Source organism: Narcine bancroftii, chromosome 3, assembly GCF_036971445.1.
Source record: "Narcine bancroftii isolate sNarBan1 chromosome 3, sNarBan1.hap1, whole genome shotgun sequence".
NCBI lineage: Eukaryota > Metazoa > Chordata > Chondrichthyes > Torpediniformes > Narcinidae > Narcine > Narcine bancroftii.
In genome coordinates, this window is record NC_091471.1 from 60,462,841 (window position 1) to 60,483,835 (window position 20,995).

Sequence of the window (20,995 nt, forward strand, 5' to 3'; positions counted from 1 at the left end):
TCCTGCAAAAGATTAAATTTAAAGATACAATTGGACATAGATCAGTTGTAAAGTTGGGCAGAGTGGTGACAGATGAAACTTAACCCAGACAAATGCATAGTAATGCCCTTTTGAATGTAAAGTTCTGAGAGGATATATGGAATAAATGGTTGGGACATGAAGTGTTGATATATAGAGAGGCTTAAGGGTGCATGTCCATAGCTCACTGAAAAAGGTAACACAAGTATATAGGGTAGTGAGGAAGCCATTTGGTATGATTGCCTTCATTGGCCAAGGCATTGAGAATATTAAACTACAAACAGAGTTTTGCATACAGATCTCATCAGCACATTACAGGGGGGATGCAGTGACAATAGACTGAAGAAGAGATTTACCGAATGTTTCCTAGAAACGAGGTGTGCAGTTATCAGGAGGAATTGGATAGACTGGGTGAATTGTCGTCGGAATGCAGCAGGCTGAGAGGTGATTATTAGCTATCTATCTTTTGTATTTATTATCTCTTTTCACTTAATGTATACTATTGTGGGATTTTTTTTAAATCCTTGGGTATTTGGATTTGAAATTGGTTTTCTTGAAGAAATCAAAGGGTAGTAGTGGATGGCAGACAGTGGACGGCGTACAGACCTACAGGCCTCTGACAAAACAAACTAGGTCAGATCGCAGGGAGATCAGGACTTGGCCAGTCTGAGTGGGAGAGGGGAAGGCAAGGGCTACAGCAGAGCTGCAAGACTGCTTTGAGACCATGGACTGGAGCTGTTTTAGGGATGCAGTCATGTAAACATAGAAGAGTACATGAGCTCAGTGACTGGATACTTCAGCAAGTGCATTGAGGATGTCACCAAGATCAAATGCTTCACAACCAGGGCGAGAACAGCTAACATACCTGGTTGGTACTGAAGGACTGCGCAGACCAATTGACGGATGTCTTTATGGATAAATTTAACACCTCACTGCAACTGTCTATTGTTCCTGCAAGTTTCAAGACAACCACCTTTGGTACCTAAGAGGGCGACAATAACAGCCCTCAATGACTACCCACCTTTGGCACTGACCACCAACATTATGAAATACTTTGAGCATCTGGTGATAGAACTCATCAAAGCACACTTCCCAGATACACTGGACCCATTTCAATTCATCTATAGAAGAAACCATTCCACAGATGATGCTGTAACCTTGTCACTTCACTCCATCCTGGCCCACCTGGAGAACGATGCCTCATATGCCAGGCCGTTGTTCATTAATTTCCGTTTGGCTTTTAATATTATCATTCCCCACAGGCTGGTGAAGAATCTATTCTCACTGGGACTCAACACCCCTCTCTGTAACTGGATCCTGGACTTCCTAATGGAAAGACCACAGTCTTTCCAGGTTGGTAGCAGAATATCAAGCACTGTCACGCTGAGCACCTGTGCATCTCATGGCTGTGTGCTCAGCCCACTCTTATTCATACTCCTGACCTATGACTGCATTGCCAGATACAACTCCAAACGTGTCACCAATCTGCAGATGACATGACAGTATTTGTCCTCATCAGCAACAACGATGAGTTGCACTACAGAGAAGAGGTGGAAAATCTCATGAAATCATGTGAGAATAACAACCTGAGTCTCAATGTGGACAAGATGAAGGAGATGATCATGGACTTCAGGAGGACCAGGAATAACCACCCTCCACTACACATCACTAATTTGGTCGTAGAGCAAGTGGAGAGCACCAAGTTCCTTGGAGTTTACTAAACTAGTGACTTATCGTGGACACTCAACATCTCCTCACTTGACAGGAAGGCGCAACAGTGACTGCACTTCCAGAGAAGACTGAAGTGGGCAAGGCTACCGGCCACTATTATGCCAACCTTCTAGAGGAGCTCAATCAAGAGCGTCCTGACTGGCTGCATCACAGTGTGGTACAGCTGCTGACGAAAAATGGATTGAAGGTTAATCCACAGGATAATAAAAGTGCCAGAGAAGGTCACTGGAGTCTCCCTCACCCCCATGGATTTGATCTACTGGGATTATTTTCTGAAAAGGCATGCAAAATCATTGAGGACCCCTTCTACCCTGCACACAGCATCTTTCAGATGATCCCATCAGGGAAGAGATACTGGAGTATCAGCACCAACACCAGCAGGCTGAGGAACAACTTCTTCACACTGGCAGTGAGAATGCTGAACAACCAAAGGAACTTCTCACACTAACCATTCGAGACTCTCATATACACAAAACAATATTTATTTATTTGTTTGTTTGTATAAATGAAAAACTTCCCCTGCATATGTACTGTTTGTCTGTATGTGTGTTATGTCTGGTTGCATGTTTGCATCTTTTGCACCAAGGACTGGAGAACGCTGCTTCATTGTGTTGGTTATACTTGTACAATCAGATGACAATAAACTTGACTTGACATAATCTACCTGGAGGTCAGTGACTATTCAAGGATCTGTTTTGGGGCCCCCTTCTATTTATGATTTTCGTAAATTACTTGAACAAAGAAGTGGAGGGTTAGTTCCATAACTTGGCAGATGACACAAAGGTTGCTGATGTGATGGATAGGGTAGAAGTTTCTCAGGACTTTCTAGGTTAGAACAGGATGGAGACAGGATGCAAAGTGGAAGGAAAAGTGGCTCCCTGAGTTTCAGGATGATATGCAGATTAAATGATCTGTTTTATTCCCAACTCATAAATTAATTGTTGAAGCAATCCAGACATAAAATTAGATCCCTGATTACTTTGAATTTCTTTAGGTAATCCAAACACTGTGAAAAATCTTTCCAGAGCCTTTACCACTGTTTTAGCTTTAATATTTCTTAATGGTATAGCCTCTGGAAATCTTGATGCTGTACACATAATCGTTAACAAGTACTGATTTCCAGACTTAGTTTTCGGCAAGGGACCTACACAATCCACAATAACTCCAGTGAAAGGTTCCCCAACGACAGGAATAGGTTGTAATGGAGCGACTGGAGTACTCTGGTTAGGTTTCTCCACTACCTGACAAAAATGACATGTCCTGCACCAATTTACAACATCCTTCCTTAAACAAGGCCAGAAAAATTGTTTCAAAATCTTATCCAAGGTTTTCTTCACCCCAAGATGACCACCTAAAGGAGTACTGTGAGCTAAATTTAAAATTTAATTCCAGTAATTTTTAGGAACAACCACCTGATAAATCACCCCCCAATCTTCATTGGCAGGAATATCAAGAGGTCTCCATTTCCTCATTAACAAATCACCTTTTAAAAAATAACCACCAGCCATTTCTCCAATCTCCTTTTCAGTTACTCCTTTGTTTGCTAATTCAGCAAGACTTGCATTTGCTTTCTGCTGCCAAATTAACTCTTTCCTTGACAAAGAAAAATCCTTGCTCTCACAATTACCCTTCTCTTTCAAAACTATTTCAGAATCACTTGGCAAATCTCTGTCAACTGGATCTTCATCTCTCAATAATTTCTTAGACATGGACCTTGTTACTGCACATACAGGATATATCTCACAATTCTCTTCCACCTCATCTTTCCTAGGCCTGCTTTTTAATCTCAAAACTGACCCAACTTTATCTTCTGCCAAATCATTCCCTAATAGAATTGAGATGGTAATCAAAATGGTAACTTTGAAATTATTCCTAACACAACAGGTCCTTTAACTAACTCAGAATTTAACAATATTCTGTGAAGGGAAATCGACTGCACTTCATTTCCAACACCTTTGATCAAAGTTGTTTCCCCAGTGTCAGTTGTTTGATCAAGAGATAAAACTCCTTCTACTAAAAATGATTGTGCTAAACCAGTATCCTCACTTGTCAGGAAGGGGCAACAGCGACTGCACATCCTGAGAAGACTGAAGTGGGCAAGAATTTTAACTGAACCTGTGATTCTCTCTCCTTTACTGAAACAAAACCATCTGAAACAAAAGGTTTGAAAACATCCATGACACCTTTATCAGATTTAGAATCTTTGCTCTGCCTAAATTCAACTGTTTGAATACATGCTTCTGGTAAATCTTTCCTTTCTTTTTTGTTTTTTCAATACTCTTCTTCTTTGGCTTGGCTTCGCAGATGAAGATTTATGGAGGGGTAAATGTCCACGTCAGCTGCAGGCTCGTTTGTGGCTGACAAGTCCGATGCGGGACAGGCAGACACGGTTGCAGCGGTTGCAGGGGAAAATTGGTTGGTTGGGGTTGGGTGTTGGGTTTTTCTTCCTTTGTCTTTTGTCAGTGAGGTGGACTCTGCGGTCTTCTTCAAAGGAGGTTGCTGCCCGCCGAACTGTGAGGCGCCAAGATGCACGGTTTGAGGCGATATCAGCCCACTGGCGATGGTCAATGTGGCAGGCACCAAGAGCTTTCTTTAGGCAGTCCTTGTACCTCTTCTTTGGTGCACCTCTGTCATGGTGGCCAGTGGAGAGCTCGCCATATAACACGATCTTGGGAAGGCGATGGTCCTCCATTCTAGAGACATGACCTACCCAGCGCAGTTGGATCTTCAGCAGTGTGGATTCGATGCTGTCGGCCTCTGCCATCTCGAGTACTTCGATGTTAGGGATGAAGTCGCTCCAATGAATGTTGAGGATGGAGCGAAGGCAACACTGGTGGAAGCGTTGTAGGAGCCGTAGGTGATGCCGGTAGAGGACCCATGATTCGGAGCCGGACAGGAGTGTGGGTATGACAACGGCTCTGTATACGCTAATCTTTGTGAGGTTTTTCTGTTGGTTGTTTTTCCAGACTCTTTTGTGTAGTCTTCCAAAGGTGCTATTTGCCTTGGCGAGTCTGTTGTCTATCTCGTTGTCGATCCTTGCATCCGATGAAATGGTGCAGCCGAGATAGGTAAACTGGTTGACCGTTTTGAGTTTTGTGTGCCCGATGGAACATGACCAGGTTTTTTACAAAAATAACACACAAATCCAGAAATTCTGTCCTTTCTAACCTTCTCTCCAGACTTAATTTCAGGCTTACTATCCTGCTCCACTTAATCCCCTGAACAGGTTATTACTCTGCAACACATTAACTTTTTGAAAATGTCTACCATTTTGAGATGTATTTTTATGAATTAAAGCAAACTGATCCTCAAATATAGCTGCATCCTGCCACGTAGCCAAATCTTTCTCATCCGGGTATAATTTAATCTCCTTCGGAACACACCTTTTAATTTCTTCAATCAAAATCAATTCTCTCAATCTTTTAAAATCATTGTTTATTCCTTTAGAAGTGCACCAACGGTCAAACCATACAGATTTCTTCAAAGTAAAATCCATACAAGATTGATTCCATGTTTTTATCAAACTCCTAATTTTTTGTCTGTACGCTTCAGGAACCAACTTATAAGCTTTCAAAACAGCTTCTTTAACTATTGCAGTCAAGCTCGTGTATGCAATTTGTGCTTTTCCTTTTAATACACTTTGGAGCATCAAAGTCGATTTTTCTTTTGGCCATTTTGAGCTCTCAGCAACCTTTCAAAAAGATGAAAAAAGGTATCTATACCTCCCTCATCAAAAGGAGGCACTAGATTTACCTCTTTACTAGGCAAAAACCTCTCCCCAGGAGTTGCATCCTCAGCTCTTTCTTTCCTCCCTATCAATTTTCATTCTCTCTAATTGATACTGTCTTTCAGCCAACTCGAACTCGAACTCGTACATCCTCTGTTTTTTAGCTTCTTCCCTTTGCCTTTTAGCCTATTCTATCCTCAATTTCTCCAATTCCAAGTGGAACTCACCAGATCTATCCTCTGGAAAATCTAAGTCCTTCTGAACAAATTTACCTTCATCTATATAATATTTCACTATAATCCTCTGAATTTGTACTTTCCTCATCCAATATTTAACTTCAGTCAGTTTTAATGCCTTAGAAATAACCATCAGTTCTTCTTTTCAGCTCTGAAAGTGACGGTTCAACATCCATTGCTGCTGTTTTCCACACTCAAGCTTTAAATTAGCTTGAAAAAATCAACCAATTGAGTAATAACCCACAAAACTCATGTTCAATCGACTGGATGAACCCCCCCATAAAATGGATGATCCCCCATAAATTGTTACGAGCCCAAAGGACCCCAAAACCTGGCAGCAATAGACATTCACCAAGACAAGTGGCTTTCAAAACAAAAGTTATTTTTATCAACTTCAAACATGAAAATAGAATCAAACTTTAACTTAACTCTATTCTTATACTATACTCTATACTAACCCAAATTACCCCCTTCTAATTCTAAGCGCACATGTATGTAATGTGTGTATAAATTTAAGAAAAGTTCTTTGGTTCACAGTTCAATCTCACTTCTTCTTCCAAGTTCTCTGGATGCAGGCAATTCTTATACTGTGCACAGAATTTAACATGTATAAAGTTCACCAGGCTTGATGCTTGAAAGGTAAATGTTTACCGCTCAGGAAGGTTGTTGTAGGGTTTGGAGAGAAATATTTGTTGCTCCAGGATTTCCACAACTGAGTTACCACCACTAGTCACCTCAGGGTCCCACTGATGAAACTAGCCCCATCATGGTCTTCTAGATGGTAACCTTTTTCTTCAAGCTACCAAAGAGTTCCATTCCTTCCTCTATGTCAAGAGAAGCATCAGACAGATAGCACTTCCAGCCAGCTACTGCTCTGGAACTTGCTTTCATCAGTTTCAAACAGTTTTCCCTGGATTGCACTTTTCAGTTACTTGTCAATGTCCCACACACTGACTGACTGAGCTGTTAACTCAATTCTCTCTCTTTTCCAACTGAAACTCCAAAGAGAGCATGTGACTCATGTCTTGCAAAACCCCAACCTTCTCCAGCAAACAACAGGAGTTCTTTTTTCTGCTCAATCTGTTATCTTAAGTGAACAATCCAGAATTGACCTTTCTGTGAGCACTTTGCATGACTCCAGCAACACAATGGTCAAACATTTTATGATGTCAGTTCAATTAACACCGACTTGTGAAAGGCGCTTACATTCTCCAGAGATATTGCAATGTGAATTCTTCAGTCTTTCAAATAAGATCTGTTTTAAAATGTGTATATGTATGTGACCTACACTAAATCTTATAAATTCTCCCCAAATATTAATATTGTTACAAGTAGAAGTCCTAAAATCCAGTCTGCTTGGGGATTGGGTCACTACAGATTTTCAGATTCTTGGGCAGTACTTTTAAAATTCATATTTAAGGAGGAATAAAGAAGAGACGAACATGTAAATTTTGATAGATAATTCATTAGTAAATATAGCATGCCTCATTTCTCAAAACGAGCAGCTTGTTGCCACTGGGCGTCTGTGGCACTTATGCATACACATACGCACGCAAAGGCCTGCTAAATGTTAAAAGTTTGAGAGTTTTCAAAAAGTCTGGATTCTCAGTTGGTCTGGATTTCTGACATCCAGATTTTTGGACTTCTACTGTATACAAGATTATGAGGGCATAGATAAGGTGGACAGACAACATCTTTTCTCTTGGACAACAATAGCAAATGCCAGAGGACATCTGTTTAAGGTGGGTGGAAGAAAGGTTAGGGAAGCTGTGAGGTAATCTTTTTGCACTGAGGTTCCTTGAATGCATTGCCAGGAGTGGTTGTGAAGGCTGGTTCAATAGGGACATTTAAAAGACTCTAAGATAGGCACATGGAAGCAAGAAAAATAAAAGGTCTAAGTGTGAGGTTGGGAAGGATTAGATTATTGTGGGGTGGGTTTACATAGGTCAGCATATCATGAGCTGAAAATCCTGTACTGTGTTGCAATGTTCTATGTTTTATGTTCAAGGAATGGATTGGGTGAATCAAGTCTTTTGCCTAGTATAGAGGAGTTAGTAACCAGAGGACATGGAGGTGAGAGGGAAGAGATTTAATAGGAACTATAGAATACGACAGCTTAGAAACAAGCCATTCAACCCATTCTGATCTGTGCCAAACCATTGGTCAAACTAGTTCCTTCAACCTGTACCATATTCTATCCATGTACCAATCCAATCTTCATTTAAATGTCAACATTGAAAATGCATCCACCACCTCCACTGGCAGTTTATTCCACACTTTCACCATCCTCTCAGTGAAGAAGTTTTACCTAATGTTCCCTTTAAATATCTCATCCACATCCCATGTTTATCAATAAAGGATTTTGGCTCGAAACATCACTCATTCTTTTTTTTCCATTAATATTGCTTGACTTGTGGGGCTTCGCCAACAGAAAGTGTTTAGCTTCAGATTCCAGCATCTGCGACCTCCTTGTGTGTCTCCAGGGACACCATGGTTAGCATCACTGCCAGGGCAACACTACTACAGCACCCAGCATCCCAGGTTCCAATCCAGTGCTGTCTGTAAGGACTTTGTATATTCTCCTCATGACCTGCATGGGTTTTCCCCAGGCGCTCCAACCCACCAAAACTTAAGGGGTTGAAGGCTAATTGGGTGTAATTAGGCACCATGGGTCTCCGTGGCCAGAATTGAATTTTACCGTGTTGTAAATAAATAATTTTTTTAATTTAAAATGTCAGCGCCTTTGAATCTAGAAGTGCCAGCATAAAGGAGAAAACATCTTGGGTCTACAGTGAGTTCAAGTGGGAATCAGGATACAGGGAAGTATGAAAGCAGAAGCATTAAATTGAAGATTTTAGAGGAAACTGATGGTAGTTTCCAATGAAATCTCAATGCATCATTATCCTTAGGCCAGTATTATATCTAATGTGGCCAGTTTAGTGCATTCAGATGGTGCCAAAAACATGGTGCTCTGGAATACATAATACAATGTACAGATACTCCCTGATTTGCAACCTATGCAACTTATGTCCATCCTCACATATGAAAGATTTTTTTTTAAATAAGAAAATATATAAATTCTATGCTGTTTATGCTGTAGTTGACAAATTATAACAGGGATACAGGTGCTAATGTACTAATTTATCTTGTTAATCAGCATCCCAGGGTTCATCGGCTGGGCACAGCCATCTTGATTCCTGTGCAGATGTGCAAGTCTTCAGATGGGGCATGTGCAGTGGGTTCGCGTATTAGAGTTCAGCTGGCACATGCCAAGAGTTAAGTGCCCTGACAATATTGGATTTATGCCCTTAACTCTCGCACATTCGTCACCCAAACTCCAATACACGAACCCACTGCACATCCACCAACCGAAGACTTTTGCACATGTTAACTGAAGACTGGCACCTGTGCACAGAAATCAAGATGGCCGTACCCAGCTGATGGACCCTGGGACGCCAACTAAAAAGGTAAGCATGGACCAGAATGTGGAAAGATTTGCCAAGGTTGATCAACAAATTCAGGAAGCTTTAAGTTATTAGCATCAAAGCTATGATGAAAAAGATTTGATTAATACTTTGCTTTAAGACTTTGATACTCCATGTGCATGGGCAAAATTCTGACTTGCATCCATTTCGAGATATAACTGATCCTTCGGTCCCAATTATGTTCATAAGGGAGTACTTGTATTCAAAGTCATGAAGACAATTATGTTGAGGCAACATTTGCAGATCGAATGTGAGGCCTATTCTGGGACATGATGTATTGGAATTACAGTACTGGTGCCTGGAGTGGATAGGTCTGTGCTGTCGAGCACAGCTTGCAGTGAAAGAGTTCAGTAAATCAAGCATCAAGCAGATACATAATTGAATGACATTTCAACTATATGTTGATTAACATTCTATCAATCCATGTGAAAATAGTTTAAATGACTTCACATTTAAAAACACATTTTAAAAAATAGAATCATGTGTAAACATATATTTTCTCTGTATGAATTTATGTGTGAAATACATTTAAGAACTGATTACATTACATGGTGTGACTCTTGACACATTGTACCCAGATCCCCTGCAAGGATATTTTGTTTATAGCTTTAACTCTGCTTCTATGTTCATCCAAGGAATGCCATAATGAAACTTACAAATATACCATTCAACATATTTGTATTTAATTTAGATGAAAGTACAGGAAACCATGTAATCCAAGTCTGATTAAGACACAAGAGACAAAGTCACACAGCATGGACAGACCCTCAGTCCAACTAATCCATACTGAAAAAGATGACCACCTAAGCCAATCACATTCACATGCATTTGACTCTTATCCCTCTAAATATTCTCTTCCCACAAATGTTACAAGCCCAGAGGACCCCAAAACCCAGCAACAATAGATATTCACCAAGACAAATGGTTACTTAAACAAAAGTTGGTTTTAATTATCTTTAAACATGAAAACAGAATCACACTTTAACTTAACTAACCTAACTTAACCCCCTTCTAACTCTAAGCGCACGTGTATGTAATGTGTGTGTAAGTTCAGAAAAGTTCTTTGGTTCACAGTCCAATCTCACTTCTCATTCCTCCAAGTTCATTGGTTGCAGGCAATTCTTATACTGTGCACAGAATTTAACATTTATAAAGCTCACCAGGCTTTGGTGCTTGAAATGGTTACCGCTCAGGAACGCTCTTGTCGGTTTTCACACCCACAACTGATTCCTTTTTAATCACCCACTTCAGTGTCTTGCTGAAGAAACATGCCCCTCAGGGTCCTCCAGGTGATAACCTCTTTCTTTAAAGTCACCACAGAGTTCCTTTTTGTTTTACTTATTTCAAGTGAAACATTAGGCGCCAGTCCTCTCCTCTTGGATGAACCACAAGGGCTTTGACCAGGCTGAACCAAGCACTCACAACCCATGTTCCAAATGGGGGGTTTCCATAAGCTTGCCAGCTTGTCCTGTTCCAATCCCAGCTGGTGCTGCTGACCGTAAAACTGCAGAACTGATCTCTTCTCAGAGAGAAAGCTTGTTTTACTCTCTCTGCTTGCAAAACCATATGACCCTCTTAGAACAGAAAGTTCCACTCCAAACAGTCTGCGGCTCTGACAAGTTCTTTCATTTGTTGCCTTTTTGTAAACAACAATCTATTAGTGAAGTCACTTGGGCACTCTCCAAAGCTTTTGCAAATGCTATTGGCGCCGGCCTGTCAAGCATGAGCAGAGCTCCAGTATTTTAAATAAGATCTGTTTTAAAGTGTTTGTATGTGACTTACACTAAAAAGAAACCTGCCCCAATTTATCTCCCAAAAACATATCTATATACAATACAAACACAACGTAATCTGTCAAAGTATTGTGTTCAGTTTTGGTCACCATGCCACAGGAAAGATTATATTCAGGTAGAGAGAGTACAGAGAAGATTTATGAGGAATTTTCCAGGTCTCGGGGTGGGGGAGGGGGGTGCCCGAGTAATTGAAGAGTTTGGGCTGGCTGTGGCTTTACCCCTTGGAGTACAGGAGGGGTGATTTCATATAGAGAAACAAAATCATGAGAGGAATAGATCAGGTGAACACATAGAGTGTTTTGCCCAGAGCTGGGGAATTAGTAACCAGAGGATACAGGTTTAAGGTTAGGAGGAAGAGATTTAATAGGAATCTGCAGGGCTGACAAAGGGGGGTGATTGAGGCAAGTGCTATTGCTACATTTAGAAAAATTTGGATGGATACTTAGATAGGATAGGTTTAGTCCCTGATGAGGAGAGATTGAGTCACCTTGAATTATACTTGCTGCAATTTAGAAGAACGAGGGTGAATCTTATGGAAAACTATAAAGTTACGAAAGTAGTAAATAAGATAGAAACAGGAAAGTTGAATCCACTGGTGGGTGAGACTAGAAGATTTGAGATGTAGATTTAGAATGGAGGTGCATTCCTCAGAGAGTAGCGAATCAATGGAATTCTCTAACCAAGGAAGCAGTCGATACTGTCTCATTAAATAATGGATAGATTTTTATTTTACATAGTTGGAGTATTAAATGTTAGGGAGAAAAGGTAGATTAGTGGAGTCCATGATCTTGTTGAATGGTGGAGGAGACTCGACAGACCAGATAACCTACACCTCGTCTTTTTTCTTATGTAACAGCAGTTCTATGGGGTCAAATTACAAATTAGCCTTGACCCTGTTAGATGATGAAATTGACTGAAGGGGATGAGCCACAGACTCCAGTGGAATCAAGCCAAAGTATATCAACAAAAATGTCAGCTAAGAGGTCAGTAGCATGTTTCAAATATAATATGCTAATAGGAAAAGAGATTTATGACATTATAGCAGAAAATGTGTTGGATACAAGATACTGGTAGTCTTAACATATAGAAAGGACACAAATCAAAAGATTTACCATTATTACTGCAAGGAGGTACTGATTAAATACCATATGGAATGCTGTATGCAATACTCAGCTTCATTGAAATTATATTATTGGGCTCTCAAGAGAGATGTATTGCTTCATCTAATTGTGAAAGAGGAGACTTCAAGGTGACCAAAGTAGAAGTTTTCAAAATTACGAAGAGATTTACAAGTATCAGCCTCAGGGGGTGATGGCCTGTAACTGCCCAAGGAGCTCAGCAATCATCTCATTAAAAGTCACGGCCTTCAGATTTGGCACTGTTCATTGAAATGGCAATTACTATTTATTGTTGTTGTCATGCTTGACTTCTGAAAGCTGCTTTGAGCAAATGATTTATAATCCATTAACTATGAGTTCTGCTGAATAATGACACCGTTTCACTATCGCAGAAACATTAGCACAATCGCCAAATAAACTGTCTGACATCAAATGAAAAACATTTCATTTAGTACACACTTTGTTAATTTCAAGTCTTCTTATAAATCACATGTGCAAAAAAAAAGTGTCACATTGAGAAAACTAATATATATGCAGACCGAGAGTCATGCAGTCTTATATATGCACACAAACGGGGAAAAAAAGAGAATAGTTCTGTTCATCATGGATCTGATTTCCTTAATAGCTGGGAACTGTTTATCTTCTGAGTTCAAAGACCTGACAAAAGAGACAGAGAAGTATAACAATGGATTTCTACTCTCTCTCAATATCACTCTTGGACTGCTCTAAGTGCATATTCAGTCCACGTTGACAAGAGGTCTGTAGCATGATCAATAACCACAAGCAGACTCAAAGTGAGTGATTAAAGGCTTTAATATCCTGAAACATCAGGCATGTCTCTGCATGCTGCTGGCCCAGATCCAAGGCTTACGTGGAGGAAGGAGACTAGGGCTACCAGCTTTTATTGGGAATCTTACGGGGAGGAGTTACAAGGTCAGAGGCAGGCCAGCCTGTACAGTCGAGTGAGGTCATACCTGCACTAACGTGTACCACCAATAGGTCTTCAGACATGCTCTGAACGTCACAGGAGATGTTCCTCAACATTGTCCCTAAGTTCAGCTCCAATGAGTTGCTGCATTGATCACCTTAAAAAGTGGAAATAATTAAATAAGGATGGCAATCCACGGAAATAGGCCATAGCTGGCAGAATATGACTCTACTGACTATCTCTCAAGAACCGTCAAATATGGAGGCAGCAAGATTTTGACAACAAAGATAAAGCAATATTGAACTAGGATGGTTTTTCCACTGGCTGGAAATGCTGATAATGGTGTTCCTACTTTCTGCCCTTGACCCGCTGGGAGGTAGAGACTGTGGAATGGAAGCCCCTGTTGCTACACATCTTGTGGATGTTACTTCAGAGCCACAGGGCATTGGTGGTGGAGGCATTGAATAGTTCAGATAGTGGATTGGGTATCAATTAAGTGAATATTTGACCTCTACCACCAAGCAGGATAAGAGCACCAGACACAAGGAACCCCAATTCTACTCCAAGACACACATCTCTGAAGGATTATTAACAGCAGTAAGATTCCAGCTCACTACCACTTTCGAAGGATAGTTAGGGATGCTCCCATCTGGCAAATTGGTTTCTGAGAAAGGACTACCACTTTCTCTGGAATCAGTCCTGATAGATGCATGTTCTCAAAAACACTGTTCATACACAAAATGCATTGACACAATGTAGTAACTCAACATAAATCCATTGTCTGTGAAGACCTCGCTTGCCACGCCATGTCTGGAGAATATGGCTTTCATACCTGTTATTACAGCATCTGCAGTGGTGGTGTTCAGTTTACACACCTCTATTCGAATAGGTCAGTGCCTACCTTCTGGTAAGGTCTGTATGGTGCTGGGTGTGGCTTTAGTGGTTCTGTAGGATTGCTTGCTTGATATTTCTGGCATATTTTATAGTTTGACACTTCATTTGTTATACTCTTGATTCTTGGCCAGTACATCACCTCTCATGCTCTTTTCTTACACTTGCGATTCCAAGATATCCTCCATGGATCCTTTTTAGCATCTCTTTTCTCAGACTCTTTGGGGTAAAAATTTTGCTTCCTTTGCAGATAATGTCTTCAACCACTGATAGTTCCGCCCTGCAGTTCCAGTACTCTGAAACGTCAGGTAAGCAATCCTGCTTCATGTTGGGCAATCCATCCAAGATGTTTTTTTCTCAATTGTCCCAGTGTTTCATCTTCGTTTGTCTCTGACTTTATAAGCTCCATTTTTGCATCTGATATGGGCAGTGCACTTGTGATCATGTCCACTAAGGCGTTCACGTCTTCATCCATTTTGGTGTTTGCGGGCTCTATCGTGTCAACAGCTCAAGAGGTGTCTGCTGTATACATTAGCTTACCCGGAGTGAACGCCACATTCAGTGAAGAGCGTTGCAGCCTAATCATCATTCTTAGTATTCTAAGTGGACATTCATTTAATGGCTTTTCGAACAATGCAATTAAGGGCTTATGGCCAGTCACTACACTGATTACTTGTCCTGACACAAACTGATGAAATCTTTCACAGGTGTATGTGATACTGAACAGCTCTTTTTCAATTTGAGCATTTTGCATCTCCAAGTCTGGCAATGTATTGCCAATTTTCATATTTTTGCAGAAAAACTGCACCGAGACCACTATGGGATGAGTGTCTGATAATATCTTGATGGGTCTCTCTGGATCGTAAAACCTCAGAACTGGTTCCTCTGTGAGCAGTTTCTTTAGTTCGCTCCATGGCTTTTCATGTTCATGATTCCACTCCCACTTAATCTTCTTTTCTGTTAGTCTTCTCAATGGAACTATCTTTTCTGAAAGGTTGTATATGAATTTACCCATATAGTCGACCATTCCATTAAACCTCGGTACATCCTTTTTGGATTGTAGCCTTGGCATGTTCCCAATGGCGGACACCTTTCTGGGATCTGGTCTGATACCATCACTACCAATAATATCTCCCTACATATTAGTTTTGTCACCCGGAGCTGGCATTTCTCTATATTCAGCCTCAGGTTTTCTTTCTGTGTTTCTTCCAGCACTTTCCTTAGTCTCTCATCATGCTCCATTCTCATGGTTCCCCATTGAGGTATCAACTCCATCCAGGTGCTCATAGACCATATGGATAGTTTTGTGATACACTTCAGGAGCTGAGGCGATTCTGATTGGTAAACTTAGGAATCTGTATCTGCCAAATGGACTATTGAATGCGCCCAGTCTTGAACTTGCTTCATCCAATTTTAACTGCCAAAATCCTGATGATGCATCTAACTTGCTGAAAAACTATGCATTTGGAAACTGTGACATGATTTCTTCACACGTCAGAAACTTAAAAGGTTCTCTCTTTATTGCTCTGTTTAGATCTCTTGGATCCAGGCAAATTCTAAGCTTTCCATTATTCCGTTGGGTCATCTATCTTCTGAATCACATTCAGGCTTTCCATCCTGTCCAGCTTTGCTTTAGTTGCTTCTGAAGTGCAAATGGAATTTTTCTGACATGGATGTATTATCGATGGCACATGTTTATCTACTCTGATAGTGTGTTCTCCTGGAATGCAGCCTAGACCCTGAAATAGGTCATTGTACTCTTTCATGAATTCATCATAGACTGTCTCTCCTTTGCTTTCCACAACAAGGACTCTTTTTACCAGGTTCAGTTTCTCACAGGCTGTTAAACCTAGTATGGCCTGAACATCTTTTGGTAACATAATGAATGCGAGCATATGCTCTTTGTCCTCGTGTTTCATTTTGACCATGCATTCTCCTTGCACTGGTATATCGGTACCTGAATATCCTGTCACCTTCACTTTTGTTCAATACATCTTTGGTCTGAGTCTAATCTTTTTAAAATCAGTCTCTGATATTACATTAATTTGTGCTCCAGTATCCAATTTAACTGAAATGTTCATGTCATTCACTTTTAACCTCAACATCCAGTCTCTGTTTTCTTTCTTGTTTTCAATCATAACATCTACATAGAATTCCTCTATCTCCCTTTCATCTACTGCATGAACGTTGACTTGTTGCACTTGGTTCCTACAGCAACAGGTATAATAATTGCTTTTGTTGCACATATAGCATGTTTTACCATATGCTGGACATTTTTTTGGTAGGTGTTGTGCATCAATGACATGGCTTTCGATTGTCCCTTTCATTTTTGTTTGTGGCTGCGCATTTCTTTCCACTTTGGCTCGCTTTTTATTAAATGGTTTATGTCTGTTCTTGTTCACTGTGTCTACGTTGCAGCAAGTTTCACTGCACAGCTCTTTTGCCTGCGTTTTTACAGTTTCTGCAGCCCCACAGAGTGCTATGGCTTTTTCCAAATCTACATTTTGCTCTCTTAGCCACCTTTCCCTTAGAATATTAACTGGAATATCACACATACAAGTCTGTCTTTTATCAGTGAATTGGTCAACCACCAAATTTCTCTTCTGTTTTCTGCATACATGAGAAAAATCTGTGCCCCTCAAACGTCACGTTACATTTAGGTATGCAGCATGCCTCAACCTGTTCCATTATTTTTTCCAGTTTCATTTTGTCTCCTTCAGCAGCAAATGTGAAGTTATTATATACCTCTATGGCTTCATCACCCATGACATGTAAGAAAACTGATGCTTTCACTTCATCATTTTTCTCATCAGCTCTGACTGTCACTAAATATAATCCAAAATGCTGTTTAAATCTGTTCCAATTTTCAGCCAAATGAACTGTCAGCTGAAGTTTTGTTGGTGAATGTAATCCTTCCATTTTTCACAGTATTAGTTCTCTTCACTTATCAGTTGCTGATTTTAGATTTTACCTTTTAAAGTATTTCCTTTTAATTTCCTTCATCCCACTTCTGACACCATGTTTCATCTTGTATTCATATGTGTGGGTTCTTAGACAACACATGGATGAAGGAAAAAGTCCTTTACTTTAAAGTTGATGGAAACAGCACATGAGTCATGCCATGAGGCTGCAAGCTTCCATTACAGATATTGCATACTGCAATGCCCTGCTCTGTGTGTCAGCCCTCTGCCCCTCTGCCCGCAGCCAAGTCTAATCACATGGTAAGGCATTGCTAGTTGAATTGCAACCATGATCACTATCATTATATACCGTAGAGAGCTTTCTGGCTGTTTGCATCACTGCCAGCTTTGGAGACACCAACTCTCAGGACAAGAATAAACTCCAGAGGGTTGTTAACTCGGCCTGCGACATCACAGGCACCAGACTCCACTCCATCGAGGACATCTACATGAGGTGGTTTTTTAAAAAAGCACCCTCTAACCTCAAAGACACCCACCACACAGGCCATGCCCTCTTCGCTCTGCTACCATCTGGGAAAAGGTACAGGAGCCTAAAGATGACCACTCAACAGCACAAGGACAGCTTCTTCCCCTCTGGCATCAGATTCCTGAATAATAAATGAACCAAAGAATCTGCCTTACTTTTCAAGCACTATTATTTTTATTTTTATAGTAATATTGTAAGATGGTTATAATATGAACGTTTACACTCTGATGCTGCCACAAAACACCAAATTTCATGACTTGTTCATGACAATAAATTCTGATTCTGATTCTCATTCCGATTCTGAGTGGGATTGAGATTATTCACCCAAATGTCAATAAATAAGTTCAGGCTCAGCTTCCAAGTGGCAGCGAGCGTAGTAGATCTCAGCTCAGAAGAATGGCACAATAAGATAAATCAGCGTGCCGAAGTGTGGTGCAGCAGCTCTTGCCAGTCTACAAGCTTGCTGAAGGATCATAATCTAAGTGCCCCACGGTTTGACAGGCCAACGTCAACTGTCGGTGGAAAATGCTGACTGGAATGTGAGTAAAATGCAGCCAACTAAATCTCAATTAAAATTAGAGAAAGGGGAAAAAAATTAGACTAAAAGACATTCTCCGAAAGTTTTATTAAAATTATCAGTCCTGATTGGTCAGCTCCACAGGAAAGAAAGACTTGCAATCACAAAGAGCAATTCATGCACCTTTCAGAAATTACAGTGCTTGGCAGTCAATGAATTCTCTCTCTCAATGTCAGATGGCTAGCAGTTAATTTAAGTACAGCGAGATCCCACAAAAAGCAGCGTATCAATTATCAATTTGTTTTAAAACACCCATTGAAATCAAGAATACGATGATAAGCATTCAACAAGTCTATGACTGATTCCTCAAAGACTGTTCTACAGGACTAGAAGGGCCTAATGGCCTGTTTCCGTGCTGTAATTGTTATTGTTATATGTTAATCAGATAATTATCCATTTCTGCTTTGAACACAGCAATAACTGAGAATCCTTAGCTCTCTGGGTATAGAATTTTCAAGAATCAATAGCTTTGAGTAAAGAAATTCCTCCTTATTCCAGTGTTAAATATCTATCCTCACTTTGAAAGTGTGATCCCTGGTTCTAGAATCGTTATCAGGGGAATCATGCCACCGGCATTTATCCGGTCAATCCCTCCAGGAATCCTGCCTATTTCACCTCCTATTCTCTTACACTAGAGTATAGAGGCTAGGCTACTCAATCTCTCCTCTTGAAATAGACCTGCCATCCTAGGACCATTCTAACAAATCTTTGCTGCTCTTCTTTTATAGCAAATATACCCTTTTCTAGCTGAGGAAACCAAGTCTACTCCAGGTGTGGTCTCACTAAGATTCAATATAACTGTAGCATGAAATCTTTAGTCATGTATTCAAATCCTCTAGCGGTGAAGGCAATATACCACTTGCCTCCCGACTTGCATCTTATGCCTGCATGTGTGCAAGGATAATTAGGTTCCATTAACCATCAGCATTTCAACATCAATATACCAACAGTACAAAGAACAAAAATTCTCAAGAGTAAGATTTTGAAGTGGTGCAGTTAATGGCATCAACCAGTAGTTGTGGGCAGAAGGACAACAGGCACCTATTCCTTCAGTATTTCACCTATGGAGGTAAAGGTCTTGGGAACCTTCAATCTATTCACCACAAGATTACTTCAGACACCAATAGCTGAAATGACCATGTTTCATGATTTGCAACAAACCACTCGGGTTGGTAATGTGGACAGAGGCTCTTGTCCCAATGGGAAATGTTCATCTCCTTCTCCATGAACAAAGGGCACAGGTCAATTGGAATATGCTTATTTGCTCTAAAAAGCAAGTAATGGACTGATCACCTGTGACACTGATGCTGAACATCATCAATATTTGGATCATGACTTCCATTCTGGGAAGGAAATCTGCCATTTGTATGTGATCCAGACTGGTTCCATGTGGTTGATTCTTACATTTTAGTGGCCAAACTACCCACCCCATTGTAGGTGGGTAACCAAAGAGGAACCAAAGATGGGCAATATATGCTGGGCTTGCAGTGATGCCCTAATCTTGACCAAAAACAATTAATATATTTAATTGGCCAAAAGTATGTACCTGTGTAGGTCTTATGATACATTGTGTCTGGAACAATTCTCTCTCCCTTCTCAGTGCCTGGTGAAGAGAAGGATGTTCTGCAAATCCTTCAGTCTGTTGCACACCTGAGGGGAAATTAACCTGAGCTATGGGGACACAAGGCAGAGAATCCTACTGGAATTCTCAAATGAAGATTCTGCAGGCAGGAGCAGGTAGGGTCGATGTGCTATCAATTAACTTCAAAGACTAGAAGTTGCCAGAATGATAGGCTTTTAATTGCTTAAAACTGTATGTACACTCGTTGTGTATGGCCCAAGTCCAGAGCTCATACTGGGGGTGGGTCTGGGACTAACAGCCTTTATTAGAGGATTCCAAGGGAAGGAATCACTGGTACAGTCAGCACGGAGGTGGACCAGCCACACATGCAAAGATGGTAATCAAAAGTAATACAGTGGTATCACCACATTCACCTCTCTTTTAAATGAAAGTCCAGTGGGGGAGAAGTAGGTTTAGTACTCATCACAGGTTCAGCCTTTTTGGTGGTTTTGTCTGCCTGTGGGTCAGCTGCTGGTTCCTGGCCGGCATTATGTGTATTGGCATGCTGAGTGTTGGCTTGCTGAGCATCTGGTGGTTGAGATGGCGCAGCTGGGGTGGGATTTGGGGTTGACGTGTGGCAAGTGATCATGGGAGGAGGCCATACTGGGTGGTTAGTGGGGGTCCCAGGGTCTTCCACACACGCTAGATCCAGGACGGTGTCTGTGTCCTCTTGCCATCTGGGTACACCACATATGTACATTCTGGGTTTGCATAGAGGAGATGGACTCTTTCGACCAGAGGCTCAGCCTTATGGGTCCTTATGTACCTTTGGAGCAGGACTAGTCCTGTGGACATCAACCAGGATGACAGCATGGAAAACAATCTTTCATGTATGGTGGCATTGGTGGCAGTGCACAGGAGGGATCTAATGGCATGGAATGCCTTTGGGCAGAGTAAGATTGGACAGAGACAGAGTCACCTATTGCCAGTAGGAGATGGGTAGGCTGTTTGACTTCAGAGCTAGGAGGACTGCCTTCCAAACAGTGGCATTCTCCCTTTCCACCTGGCCATTCCCTCAGGGGTTGTAACTGGTGGTCCTGCTGGTGGCGACACCCCTTGTCAACAGATATTGACACAACTCAAAACTCATAAAGGAGTTCCCCCCGGTTGCTGTGGATGTAGCTCGGGTAACCGCATAGGTCAAAGACGTGGTGCAGTGCTTTCACGACGGTAGCCATGGTCATGTCCAGGCAGGGGATGGCAAAGGGGAAGCAGGAGTACTCATCAGCAATGTTAAGGAAGTACACATTGCAGTTAGTGGAGGGCAGGGGTCCCTTGAAATCCATACTGAGGCATTCAAAGGGTTGGGTGGGCTTTAGCAGGTGTGACTTTACCGGCCAGTGGAAGTGTGGTTTGCACTCCACTCGGACCTCGCAGTTTCTGGTCAACACCCTGATATCTTCAATAGAGTAGGGGAGGTTTT